At 45.1% G+C, this 12500-nt stretch overlaps 1 protein-coding gene across 1 annotated transcript in view; it reads right to left on the bottom strand.

The window, feature by feature from the left end:
- fhod3a (formin homology 2 domain containing 3a) overlaps positions 1–12500 on the bottom strand; it is a 72194-nt gene that overhangs the window by 32914 nt on the left and 26780 nt on the right. The gene's annotated exons all lie outside the window — the stretch shown is intronic.

Raw genomic sequence — 12500 nt, forward strand, 5'->3', positions numbered from 1 at the left:
GACTCCGAAACCTCTTCCTCTGCAACTCCCGTCTGGACAGAATATTACACAACAAGAGTGACGAGTGATTGCATTGTTGGCTTCACCTGCAAGGCGAGAAAATGATTCTGCAGACTTATTTCTCTTGCAAACCCCCTCATCCTTTCTTCTGCTTCCTGTTATAAGTGTTTCATTATGATGGATGAATGAATAAAACTAGATCCTAATTTCATCTGCGCTGCACTTTGGGGGAAAGTCAGCATTAACATGTGGATGGAGCCAATCACTTTGCACGTTGCTGCGATCGCCCGTGGCATGCGGTTCATCACAAACTTTCACACTGCCCTCACTCGCACTACAACACGTACATAGACACACACACAGACACACACACACAGACACACACACAGACACACACACACACAGGGTAGTGGTGATTAGGGTTGTATTGGAATGTTAACGAGCTGCTGGCATGGCTTCAGCGAGGTATTCAGGTCACCACTCAGAAACTCAAACAGCCTCCCAGATTAGGGACCAACTGCTACAGACCGCACACTCTTACAGGCAGTTACAATAACGTTTTAAAATGATATTTGCATGTGCATGCATTTGTGTGTGTGTGGTGTGTATGTGGGTCTGCTGGGCACGTCCCAGTTTGTGTGTGCTGGTGTAGGTATATGCACAAAATATTTTTTTGCAGAATGTGTTTAAGCAAAAGTGTGCGACATGGTCAGACAAGATTGTTTCCTACGTTTAGGCAGAAAACTCTTCGGTTGTGTCAGCAGGGGGTTGGGGAGCCTGCATGTGTAAATCCCAAGTTTGTGTGCGTGTTTTCGCAAATCCTCCTGTCAGTCACAGGAGGGCCAGGGGGTCCGGGGCGGAGGGCAGCACAGATGAGCAGACGTGCCCCCGACTTGGGCACAGACCCGGGCCAGTCTGGCTCAGGAGCCGGCCAGTCTGTCCTTCTGTCTGGAGCTCAGTGGTAACCATCTCACCACTAAGCTAGGTTAACCCCGTGCCAGGGTCAAAACCATTACCATTCCACACAGAGGAGCAAATGCGTGTCTATCTGTCTGTCTGTCTGTCTGTCTGTCTGTCTGTCTGTCTGTCTGTCTGTCTGTCCGTCTGTAGATCTATGGAATAAGTACAGCCATGGTGAAACATGCATGTACATGTGAGAGGCCTCAGTGTGCAACGAGGAACAATGATAACTTGGAAGACAGCAGTAACAGGGACAGAGGACTATCCGAGCATACAAATGAATCTATGGGATGGATGAACAGCAAAAAAAAAAAGATATCCAATCCAGGAGTAAGGATGCAAGATGTTTAATTTTTTCTGATAACTGAACTGATCATTTCCATCGTTATTTTGGCCGATACTGAGACCGGCACCATTGTTTTTTGTTTCATTACAAAACCACCACATCTCATAGTTTCCACCTGTTGAGTTTTATTATATTGTAACTGTGACGCTTGGTGCAGCTGCAGACAGCTAAAAAAACAGTTTTATTAATAACCGTCTTATTTATTACTAAACACCTCACTGTTTCCAAACGTCTGCAATCACTGAGGGAGATGAGCACAAAATACTCCAACCCCCAATGCAGAAAACATGCAGCGTCTATTTTCTGCAATGAGGTCTCAGAGGACTCTGCTCTTACATTTGTTCCATGGGTCTGTTCTATTTGTTCCACGGGTCTGTTCTATTTGTTCCACGGGTCTGTTCTATTTGTTCCACGGGTCTGTTCTATTTGTTCTACGGGTCTGTTCTATTTGTTCCACGGGTCTGTTCTATTTGTTCCACGGGTCTGTTCTATTTGTTCTATGGGTCTGTTCTATTTGTTCTATGGGTCTGTTCTATTTGTTCCACGGGTCTGTTCTATTTGTTCTACGGCTCTGTTCTATTTGTTCCATGGGTCTGTTCTATTTGTTCCACGGGTCTGTTCTATTTGTTCCACGGGTCTGTTCTATTTGTTCTACGGCTCTGTTCTATTTGTTCCATGGGTCTGTTCTATTTGTTCCACGGGTCTGTTCTATTTTTTTCCACGGGTCTGTTCTATTTGTTCTACGGGTCTGTTCTATTTGTTCCACGGGTCTGTTCTATTTGTTCCACAGGTCTGTTCTATTTGTTCTATGGGTCTGTTCTATTTGTTCCACGGGTCTGTTCTATTTGTTCTACGGGTCTGTTCTATTTGTTCCACGTGTCTGTTCTATTTGTTCCACGGGTCTGTTCTATTTGTTCTACGGCTCTGTTCTATTTGTTCCATGGGTCTGTTCTATTTGTTCCACGGGTCTGTTCTATTTGTTCTACGGCTCTGTTCTATTTGTTCCATGGGTCTGTTCTATTTGTTCCACGGGTCTGTTCTATTTGTTCCATGGGGCTGTTCTATTTGTTCCATGGGTCTGTTCTATTTGTTCCACGTGTCTGTTCTATTTGTTCTATGGGTCTGTTCTATTTGTTCTATGGGTCTGTTCTATTTGTTCCATGGGTCTGTTCTATTTGTTCCATGGGTCTGTTCTATTTGTTCCACGGGTCTGTTCTATTTGTTCTACGGGTCTGTTCTATTTGTTCCACAGGTCTGTTCTATTTGTTCCACGGGTCGGTCCTGGAACACGTCCCTGTCAAACGCCAACCGTCACACTGTCGACTCAAGTGGGAATGTGTTTTTGTAAACATCAGAAGGGCCTACTTTTCTTTGTCGTCCGAGGCGTGACCGATCTCTCCATCCATGCTGCTGTCACTGTACACACACAAGTAATGTGTGATCATATGTCACACACCATCTTGGTGTCTGTCCCAACCCTGATAACACGACTTTATAAGCAATGACTGGCCGACACCGACAAGCTGACCAACATGTTGTGGGCATACTCAGCGGCAAGGGAAAAAGTAAATGAAGGAAAGGAGAGAAAAGGAACTGAAAGGAAAGGAAGGAAAGGAACTAAAAGGAAACGAAACGAAACGAAATGAAAGGAAGGAAAAGAAAGGAAAGGAAATGAAGGACAGGAAAGAAAGGAAAGGAATGATTAGAATTGAAAGGAAAAGAAGGAAAGGAACTGAAAGGAAGGACATAAAGGAAGGAAAGGAATTGACTGAATTGAAAGGAGAGGAAAGGAAAAAAAATGAAAGGAAGGAAAGGAAATGAAAGGGAAGCAAGGAATTGAAATGAAAGGAAATGAAAGGAAGGACAGGAAAGAAAGGATAGGAAGGATTAGAATTGAAGGTAAAAAAGGAAAGGAACTGAAAAGAAAGAACCTGAAAGGAAAAGAAGGAAAGGAACTGAAATGAAGGACAGAAAGGAATGAACTGAATTGAAAGGAGAGGAAAGGAAAAAACGAAAGGAAGGAAAGGAAATGAAAGGGAAGCAAGGAATTGAAATGAAAGGAAATGAAAGGAAAGGAAAGGAAGGAAAGGGTGAAGGACAGTGACCACAGGGTTCAGGCTGGCATCCAGAGGAGAGCCGGCCAATAGCTTCGTGGGTAAACAAAAACAGCGGAGGAGGAGATGAAGAAAGGAAGAGAAAAAACACTTGCTACGCCCTTGGGCTGGAAAAGGGGAATTCCCCTTCTCAAAAATACACAAACGCCATACATGGACCAGCTGTTATTTAAAAAAAATGCTGTTGTGTTAGATTTTCTGACCTCAAATAACTTTTAAAGCTTATGTAATTGGGTAGCAGGATGGCTTTGTGGTTAGCAAGGTCGTCCCCAATCCCGTAAATGCTTCAATGAGCAAACTCACCCTGTGCTCCATTCAGAGGGGGGAACGGAGCATTTCCTCCTGCAGGATTCACATGCAATATAGAAAACAATCTTCATCACACTGAAACATCTTGTTTGCAGCAGTGTCCAAGCACACACACACACACACACACACACACACACACACACACACACACACACACTCCCAACAGGGTGCCGACTGTACTACCACAGGCCAGTATTGCCTTGCTCAAAAGCAGTGGGGCAGTTTTTGCAGAACATCTCTCTTTTGCCTTTTCTTTGACTGAAATTGAAAATGGTGTCCCTCTGATTAGGGCTGGGCAATAGTTCGATATCATCTTTTGACATCTTTCGATTGTATTGTATCGAGATGAAGTGCAAACATTGTCGTATTATGATGCACAGTTTTGTTGCCATGGCGGATGTTAATGTGAATCGTACCTATATTTTTCTGAAATTTCTCCCAAAATGAGGTCTGAAATATTTGAGGGAATACCATTTGAAAGCTAGTTTTGGTTTGATATTATACTTTATTTCATCAGTTACTTATACTTTATATTATACTTATATATTAACAGTTGGATGGGATGAACACAAGCTGTATTCTTAAATATGGTATGATTGTCATAATAATAATAATCTTCACATCATCCATCTACCTTTGATCACAAGCATAGAGACATGATCTATGACGACGCATTCATCATCATCGGCGGTCACTCGTGGTCGAGTATGACCATCCTCCTTCTGGGTCTTCAGGTGGGTGTAGAGGCCGATCCTGGAGTCACATAATGGGAGGACGCCTGTGCATGACAGCTTTTTATGTGGAGTGGCTGCTGCACCTGTAGCCACCACACGGTGCTTGGCAGGGGGTGATCAGAGTCCACTGGCATGGAGAACCAAGACTATTGGAGACCACACTCTGTTGCAGCCTTCATCCACCTTCACTGCCGTTGTGACCTGGAGACATCTTCCACCAGTTCCTCCATTGAGGTCTTTGTTGGATCGCGCTTCGTCTAGAACCTCCCCCTTAACCTATCCACCTTGGGTGACCCTACCAAGAATCAACATCTGGACGGCATAGCTCTCAGGATCATTAGTACACACAAGCTTCTCCACCACGGCGAGGTTGCGATCCAGGAGAAGACACACTAACATTCATATTATTCTAATACCCCCATTTTCCCATGCTCACAAGGTAATATTTATTCTTTCAGTCGTTGCTTTTCTATGTGTCACATGTTTGTACCATGCCAGTGTTTGGCAAAGCATACACGAGGGGACATTTCTAGAAAAAGAATGCTAACTGGAAAGAATCCATTTAATTCCAAGTCTATTTCTTCCCCCAGCAGGGACATATATCAGAGTAGCGCAGGAAATGCTTTCGGACAAGGTTCAACTGACTCCCCACAAGAGTGTTAAGTATAGATCATCCCACACAAAGAGCCCACTCCATTTCCATGATCCATAAGCGCCCACTAGACCAGCTGGACCTTCACCAACCACGAGGCCCAGTCCTGCCATGTGACCGCCATATCAAACTCTGTGTGACTGGTCAGTTACTGTCTCGGCTGCACCATCAGAGGGCATTTGAAATATTGTGTTGTTGAGTTCTGACATTCTGAAGGAGGTTGCACGCTGTTTTCCGTACGGCCGTGTAATGTGTGTGTATTTGTTGGATGGAACAGGAGAACAGGTGTTGTGTTTTGTTGACAGCTCTCTGTTAATAGTACCATTACCCTGTCCCAAACCAATTCCCATTCTCCAAAACAGCCACACTGACAAACTAGACACTGACATACACACACACACACACACACACACACACACAGACATACACACACACACACACACACACACACACACTTAAATATTTAAACACACGTGACCTACAAATAACCCGTTAGATATTAATATCGCACCACAAACCATCAAGACAAGAGTGTGTGTGTGACAGGTGGCAGTTGCCACTTGACCTCCATCTCGTCTGATAGCAGACGGCGGGTCTCACACTCTACATTTAAGAGTAGATTTCATTCTCAACAGCCAGTTCAGTACGATTCATCGCCCTAGTCCTTCCAGGTTTCCCTGGAAATCGAGTGGCCACTTGGTAACAGACGGACAGCTTTGGCCTGGTCCTCGAGTGCGAGGGGCGCAGTCAGACGCCCCCGTGCATTGTCCTGCCATGTTCTCCATCAGGGCTCTGAGTGGCCCCATCTGGCTAACCTTTACCAAAATGGCTGCCGTGCACCAGGAGCACGTCAACAGCACCGATAATGACAAGGGATTTTTTTTTTTGTATTCCATGTCGCCAACTGGAGGGTACACTAAAAGCTCCAGTGGGAATTGCCAAAAATGAAAATAACCATCAATGTCAACAACAGGCAACAGAGGGCATTTCATGTTTTGTTACTTACAGAATGGTGATGAACCTTCTTTATTTTTTATTTTTACGTCACTCTAACTGATGTACATTCTTGCATTTATATCATGAAGGTTCACATTAGATCGTGATTGTGGATTGTGCAGTGGATTATCGGTATTTAATGAGTAAAAAGGAGTTTTGGTGGGTTTATCCTCTACTACGTTTCATGAAAAACAAGTGTCCTGGTTTAATAATTACACACAGGTCCCTTTTCAGCAAGATCCCGCATGAAACATGCAAAATTGCATTTCAGTTGAACAGATGGCAGAAATGCTTAACTCGCCCATTAGGTGGTCAACTAAGTCTAATCACGTGAGTGATGACAGGTGCAAACAACCGAATTTAAATGAGGGCTTTGCCCGTTTGGAGTGTTTTCTCATGGAGAGCTTGGATGGGGAAAAAAATACACAGAGGAACAGCAAGCATGAGATGAAATTAAGCTAACTGGTATAAGGAGTGTTGCAGAGAGCAAACAGACCAGTTTGAGATAACATGATGAAATTAAAATGATGTAAAAAAAAAAGAAAAGAAAAGCTATATAGAAAATGATCAGCAGGAATCTCATCGATGCATGGAAAACAAAAAGGACAGAAGAAATCTAAAAACTATGGCAATAATTAAATCAGATAATCAAAGGGAACCCCTTTTCTTACTTGTAATTATCAGAGTCCCTTCATCAATAAGTGCAGCAGGGCCTGCTGTACAGGTCAGGACAGCGGTGTGTACCATCAGATAGCCAGAACTGAGGTCACATAGGTGTCTGTATGTACTAAGGGGTGTAAGAGAATATCACTTACTTGGTATCAGATACACTTGGTATCATGATACTATTTGTATCAGTTTTTTTTTGGGGAGGGTATTTTTTCCCCCTTTTGTTCTCCAATTGTATTTGGCCAATTACCCCACTCTTGCGAGCCGTCTAGTCGCTACTCCACCCCCTCTGCTGATCCTGGGAGGGCTGCAGACTTGCAGACGACTACATGCCTCCTCCAATACATGTGGAGTCGCCAGCCGCTTCTTTTCACCTGACAATGAGGAGTTTCACCAGGGGGACGTAGCATGTGGGAGGATCACGCTATTCCCTCCAATTCCCCCTTCCACCGAACAGGCGCCCCGACCGACCAGAGGAGGCGCTAGTGCAGCAACAAGGACGCATACCCACATCCGGCTCCCCACTCGCAGACAGGGCCAATTGTGTCTGTAGGGACGTCCAATGTTGTGTCAGCTTTCAAAAAACTCATCATACAAGGAGACGTGTAAGCGGCACTGCTTAATTCTGTTGTTTACATGTGGGACCACTAGGTGGCGGGTGCAATATTGTTACAGTGCTGCACAGAACCACAACAGCAGCTGTTGCCAGTGCCGCACTAGTTATGGCTCTGATTACCCCAACTTTATCTATATTTAGGTTTTCTCTTCATGACAGTGTTATGAAATTATGACAAAATATTGCATTATATCACAGTATTCATGGTACCATAATACACCACTATATGTTGAATTGTGACACTGGTATCAGGATCCGAATTACATCGCCAAATTCTTGCCAATACATAGATAGCCCTAGTTTTCACACTGCAGTTTGATTTAAGCTCGATTTTACTGCCCAAGAAGGTGTCAAGCGCAGAGCTCATTCTGTAAATTTTCCAGCATAAGAAAAGAAAATGCGGCTCCATGCAGCTACAGATAGATCATGTGATCGATACGTTGATCGATATAGTGGAGTATCCTAGTTGGATAGAGCTGATTGGCAGTACTTTCTTCCACTCCCCCCTTTTCTCCCCATTTATACCTGGTCAATTACCCCACTCTCCGAGCCGTCTCGGTCACTGCTCCACCCCCCCCTGCAGATCCGGGGAGGGCTGCAGACTACCACATGCCTCCTCCGATACATGTGGAGTCACCAGGTGCTTCTTGTCACCTGACAGTGCGGAGTTTCGCAGGGGGACATTGCGCGTGGGAGGATCATGCTATTCCCCCCAGTTCCCCCTCCCCCTGAACAGGTGCCCCGACTGACCAGAGGAGGCGCTAGTGTGGCGACCAGGACACATACCCGCATCCGACTTCCCTCCCGCAGACACGGCCAATTGTGTCTGTAGAGACGCCCAACCAAGCCGGAGATAACACGAGGATTCGAACCGATGATCCCTGTGTTGGTAGGCAACAGAATAGACCGCTATGCTACCCGGACATGATCTGCAGTACTTCCTACACAACAGCCTGGGTGAACCCCATGGGACACAGCTGGAGGATGGAAGTTAGTGTAACGAGGCCTCTGCGACATTACTAGCTTTTAACGCTAAAAAGTAAATGCATACGGAAAAGATGTGTGACAAAGGGGAGAAAGATAAATAGGGCATCTCTTAACTGCACACACACAAACACGGCCATAGATGTTTAGGACAATAGATTTTTACCTTTTTAGGCTCTGTGGCAGGCCACAGCTGAAGAACCACCAACCCTGCAGTACGAACCCATGCCAACATTAATATTGTCATGCCTATACCCTATAATTGCCTGGCATTTGCTTAGCAGTGTCTTGTCAACATAATCACCCTCTTTCTGTAGAGTAAATAAGGTTTGACACGCTAAATAGTGAGCCTGCCATTTTCCCATTGACCCCAATGGCTCCAGCTGTCCCAATACTGCCTGTCTACAGCAATGGCAGACAGCTCCATTCAACCAAGTAGCATATCAAACGAATCACTCTCACCTTCGACCCCCAGGCCTCCAGCTCAGCCCCGAAAAACAAGGAACAAGGAAAATAAAACATCTCAATTAAATAACCCCGGCGGCCTCCTTTCACAAACAGTCAAAAGCGATGAGACAAGAAAAAAGAAAAGGTAACATGGAAGAGAAGAGGGGAGCTAAGGGATGGCGCTGACATGATGGAGGGATGACCTCTCTATTCATGTCTTTCACCCTCCATTCTCTTTTTCCTGGCCTCAGATTTTATGGTTGTCACAAGGAGAACTTGTGGGGTGGTATGTGCATATGCATGTGTCTGTGTGTCCATATGTCTATGTGCATGTGCACGCATACAAGGGTGCATGTGTATGCATGGATGTGTGTACGTGCATGCATGCATTCAAGCATGTATATGTGTGTGTGTGTGTGTGTGTGTGTGTGTGTGTGTGTGTGTGTGTGTGTGTGTGTGTGTGTGTGTGTGTGTGTGTGTGTGTGTGTGCATTGTGTGCCCACTGTTAAGCCAAGGCCTATGTTCGCTGAGAGCAGACACAGACGGATGAAGGAAAGGCAGTCTTCCATTTATAGGTTTGCTTAGAGTTTTACTGTTTTGTTTTGGAGGACTCACAGTTCTTGTCCACAGTTTTTCGCCATGACCTCACATGCACCAAAACACAGACGGACATATACCAAGATGCAAGCAGAGGGGAGAACTGTGAACAAATACGAGCAGAAACACACACACACACACACACACACACACACACACACACACACACACACACACACACACACACACACACTAAACCTCCTGCATGCATGCGTGCACACACACACATAAACACACACACACACACACACACACACACACACACACACACACACACACACACACACACACACACACACACACACACACACACACACACAGAGCATTTGCCTATTGAAAATATTTTGCCTGTTGAAACATATTACTCATAGTCCATCTGCCTTTTCAAGTTCACGCTAAGAGCAAAACAAAAGCCGCGGCTTTAACCTTTTATGACATGGCTTCATGCAACTCATAAAATCCACACCATGTGTCCGTGGTGTGCTCCCAGTTGAGACCTCAATAAGTCGAAAGCCAATTCCAGTGTGTCCCTAGCTCCCTCTATAATTAGAGCTTTATCTGGTGGAGTGACACGGACGCAGGAGTCCAGTTACCGATGGAGCTGGGTCTATACTCACACTGGGGTCACCGCAATCCACCAGCCACACAACCACTATACCGTTCACCCCGCTATAACCGCTATTATTCATGTCTCTTAAATGACCAATGCACTTTGTATGTCATGAGCTTGAGAGGCTAGTAACCTGAAAATGTCTGCCAGTTCCACCAGTTTCCAATGGGCTTTCATTAATTGCAGGAATTTCCCGGAAACTAGGAAGGATTGGGAGGGCAGACCTTTTGTCACCTGCTTCATTTAAAAAGAACATTTCAAGGCTCAATCCAGTTTAAACGCCTGCTTAAAATGCATAAAAATATTTTTTCTATATGTAAACCGCTAAATGACAATCAATCAATCAATCAATCAGGTTGCATAAGTTAATTAATTAATTAGACAATTAGTGCTGAAATGAGATCCACAGGTGCAGAATACAGCGATCTGTATGTGCACGTTGTACGCGCACCTACACACGTTTGTGTTTATGATGGAAAGATTCCCCCGATATTAAGTCTGCTAAGACGTTCAGGAGTGGTCAGCTCCTTCCTCATCCTGCCTAATGAGATTAGCGCTGTGACCCCTCAGCATCGACTAATCCCTGGACATGAATGCATCATGTCAACAGAGGAAAAACACACACCGGCTACCTCCGACTACTGCAGATCTGAGCATGAACCATAACCGCTATATTCAGAAATACACTGGATTTTGCAATAACGCTGCATGGGTTGCACACGTAGGACCAGGTGGAGATTTTGTACAGTCCCACGATGTGTACTGCACATTCCCAGTTAGATTTAAAAAAAAAAAAGCAAAACGCTTACTCCTCGTTACTAATTATATCCTGCAGACAAAATTACAAAATACTTCCCTCGAGAGCTTTTGTGACAGTGTTGTAGCACACAGATAAAGAAGAGCGAAGTAAGTCGGCCATTACTGACCTGAATGTTCATCTACAGCTCTATAAAACTATAATTAATAACAGTAGTGGTAGTAGTAAAACCATTGGCTGGCCAATTGAATCCAAGTATGACACCAGTATCAGCATTAGCACAGGGTCATAGAGGTAAACAATCCACTTGCATAGCTTTGGCTAATCCATGACCCGGCCAGAACAGTTGGCAGCCACCCAGGCTGAAGTGTCTTCAAGACATGTACTGTAAATACATATAACGCCCGTTTATAGCGAGATGTAAAAAAGGAATTGACAGTTGTGCAAACTGGATACCTGCAACCAAAGTGATACAGAAACCAAAACATAATCCAACTCAACTCGAGTTCATGGATTCATCAACAAGCTATAAATGCAGGCGAACCTATTCTAGGTGTCTTGGCCGGTGGGGAAATTATTTCAATGCGAAACAGCTTTAGGTCAGAGGATGTTTTCACATAAACACAGCCTAAGGTCAACCAAGGGTAATATTTTTCGGGACGGTATAACTGTATGTGGGTCAGGCAGGGGGGAGCCATTTCAGTGCGACACAGCTGGCGGTGCCACATTTAAGCCCAGTTATAACTGCTGACTCCTGTTTCTGGAGGATTTCATTGCACCCCCTTTTAAAAAAAGCCCCCCGTCCCGGCTGTCTGGGCCAATCAGTCAGTTGGCTCACAGGCCAGGTCATTGGTGGGATCTAAAATAAATTGCTGGATGGGGGGAAGCGGGAATGGGTGGCCCCAGCTAGGTACAGAGGTTGAATTCCTCCCAGGGAGTCTTCCCCTCTCAGCTCTGGTATCAGAGCTAAATATAGACGGTTGAGTTTGGTATCAAACTTACTGTAAGACGCCGACATGGTGGCTACTCATCCTCTGCAGGGGCCATGCAGTGCATGGTGTGTATGGGTGTTTGTGTGCGTGTGTGTGTGTGTGTGTGGGGAGGGGATTACTAATTATGAAATGTGTGCTAACCATGCACATTTATGTGCCTTCATGGTCATCGTATGTCAACCTGTTCTCATTTGCTGCAAGTGATTAAGAATCTCGCATGCACGTTTACATTTCGCATTGGTGCACATGACTGCGCATGCGGGGGTTGGGGCGGTGCCGGCGCACTTGCACGGCATGTCCATGCGAGTGCACGGAGCTGAAATTATTGAGCTATTTCCATAACATAATTCCTTCACAGACACATTGTGAACAATAAGCCATTGAAGTAATATGTCAGTTGGGTGAAATGGACCAGCTAACAGACAGTGGAACAGAGCAAAGCCAAGCCCACAGCAGGGACAACACAGCTATTCTGTGACTATTTTCTCTCTGTTGGTCTTGGCCCCTGCCTGCAGGGTGACTACTGGAGAGCTGCTGATGGTAAAGATGACGACCATGAGCACCTAAAATTGGGGCTCGTGCACTAATGTGTGTGTCGTGTGTGTGTGTGTGTTTGTGTGAAAGAGGTAGAGTGAGAGAGAGCGAGAGCGAGGGAGAGTGTTTCACTGTGGGCTTCACGAGATTTAAAGAATGGAGACAGACCTAGACAGAGATTAC

This window comes from Lampris incognitus, chromosome 18 (assembly GCF_029633865.1).
Source record: "Lampris incognitus isolate fLamInc1 chromosome 18, fLamInc1.hap2, whole genome shotgun sequence".
Taxonomy (NCBI): domain Eukaryota; kingdom Metazoa; phylum Chordata; class Actinopteri; order Lampriformes; family Lampridae; genus Lampris; species Lampris incognitus.